Genomic DNA, 2,593 nt, shown 5'->3' with positions numbered 1-2,593 from the left:
AACCCATCCAGCTACAGGCTAAAGGCTTTCAGACAATCTGCTGGAGAGTCCTGACATGCTGCAGGGCACCTGGAGCCTGGGAGATTCTGATGCTTGTCAAACATATGTCCCAGTTGGCAGAACAATATGCTCAAAAAAATTAGAGAACAGTCATCCTCAAGCTTTCTTTAAGGAAATGGACTGGTTTTGTATGATCATGTTAAGAGACAAAATTCAACCACGTCCATTTGAAGGTTTAACTAATTTTTTCAGGTGATTCATGAATAGGGCAGCACTGCATCCAGCAACCAGAAGGGTGCTTCAAGGGATTGTACAACATGGAAGATGTAATCAGAAAGAAGGGGCTTTGGGCTATTAGTCAAGGAAAGAAAGGATAATTTTTTTTTTTTAGGCAGGACATTATCCTTCTGAGGGAGGGAAGCCGACAGGGCAGGGGCCATTATGCAGACTGCTGCCCCTTCCTCTGGAGGGTGAGAAAGGGCCCAGGAGACCTCACTGGTGCTGATCAAAAAATTCCAGACTAGATTTCCCTAGTGGCCCAGTGGATAAGAATCCACCTGCCAATGCAGGGGACACAGGTTCGATCCCTGGTCTGGGAAGACTCCATATGTTGCAGAGCAGCTGAGCCCGTGCTCCACAAATACTGAGTGTGCACTGTAGAGCTTCAGAGCCACAACTACTGAAGCCTGGGAGGTCTCAGGTCGGTGATCTGCAGCTACTGAGCCTGTGTGCCGCAGCTAGTGAAGCCTGCACCTGAAGTCTGTGCTCCGCGACAAGAGAAGCCATTGCAAGGAGAAGCCCAACGAAGTGTAGCCCCGGCTCACCACAACTAGACAAAAGCCTGTACAAAGCAGTGACGACCCAGCATAGCCAAAAGTTAAAGAAAAGAATTCCAGACTGGTTGATTAAGATTACACTTCTAGTGAAAGTCAAAACTGCTGTTAGGTGGGGTATTAAATCTAGGTTTGGTACCATGGGCTTTAGCACATGTGACACCGTTTGGGGCTTGTGGTTTTTCTCTTTAGCAATCATGTTTGTTCATGTGATGGGGTTGGTGGGTTAAGCACTTGGCTGCTGGATTCATAATTACTTTGGTATGATTCCTTACTGGTGAGGGCACCTTGGGTTCTTCCTGTGGGGTTGGCACTCTGATGATAGAAGTTGTGTCAGTATGAGGGAGTATGTCCATGTCTCGTGTTGCTCAAGGATGGACTGACTGCCTTTGGGGCACCGAGGCCCAGGAATTTGCTGAAACTGCCAACCAAGGGGAAAGAGTAGATTTCAATGGTTCCCAAACTTGCTTGATGATAAGAATCACCTAGAGTGCTTGTTAAAATCTCTAGGTTGTCTCCCTGGAGATTCTGGTTCCGTAGGTCTGGGTGGAGCATGGGAATTTATATTTCAAAGAGGATATTCCCTCCTACCCCTCTACCACCCACCCCACCCCACATGACTCTTACCAATAAACTTGAGAAACACTGGACTAAATGATTTCTGACCAGCAACCTAAGACAGTAAGGTTCTAATATCTTATTCCATCTTCCTGGCAGAGATTGCTAGTCGACTACCCAACAATCATTTTCCTGTTCTTTCTTAGTAATAGGACTTCATTTTTAAAATTTGGGATTCAATGTACTCAGCTCAAAGATCACATGTGACCAATGAGAAGCTGACATGGGGACTGGGGAAAGTCTCCATAGGGATCTTACAACTTTCCTGAAAGCTACTTGTTTTTCACCTATTCCGCCATCATCCTCTGTTTTTCTGCCTGGGATCAGGACTTGATGGCTAGCATTCCAGCTGCCATTTTGGGCCCTATGGTGACCTTAAAGATGGAAGCCTTGTATTAAGGTGGTAAAACAGATAGAGTCCCAGTCTCAACTGCCTTGTCAGCTCTGGACTGACTCTTCTCAGACTCTGTTTATGTGTCAAGACTTCTATCTTGTTTAAGCCACCATTTTGTTGACTTTCCTTTCATATATGGTTGAACCTAATCCTTAACTGATGTATCTCTAAATGTGGAACTTTGATTTTCCTCTAAGCTAAAATCACATTACTGACCAAGTCACCCAATTTCTTTGTGTCTCTAAGGTAGATTTTCTAAAATTAAAACCTGCTCTTTCTCCCCACAAGGGTAAAGGGAACAATTTGTAATTTATATCTAAGGACTCTCTCAGTTCCAAGATGTGAGAACAAGTCCCTTTGTGGAAAAAATAAGTTGTCACATATCCGTACTGACTCAGAGTCGGAAATAGAAGTTTTCAGTCGATAGATACATAAATAAAGGGATGTGAGTGAGAAGTCAAGGGTGTTGGAGGAAAGGAAGATAGTTTCCTTACTTTTAAAAATTTATTACTTTAAAAATTTCTTACTTTGTCTGTTGAGGGAGTTCAGTCATCATCATGTATTGAAAGCACCTTGTGAACTATACCATGTCTCATGTATGTTATTTACTGAGCACTTCATTGTATATATGATGATGTTTCAGATACTTTAGGAGAAGGCAATGGCACCCCACTCCAGTACTCTTGCCTGGAAAATCCCATAGACGGAGGAGCCTGGTAGGCTGCAGTCCATGAGGTTGCTAAGAGTC

This window comes from Bison bison, unplaced genomic scaffold (genome assembly GCF_000754665.1).
Source record: "Bison bison bison isolate TAMUID 2011002044 unplaced genomic scaffold, Bison_UMD1.0 scf7180017864331, whole genome shotgun sequence".
NCBI lineage: Eukaryota > Metazoa > Chordata > Mammalia > Artiodactyla > Bovidae > Bison > Bison bison.
Note: the sequence above shows the minus strand (reverse complement) of the source record.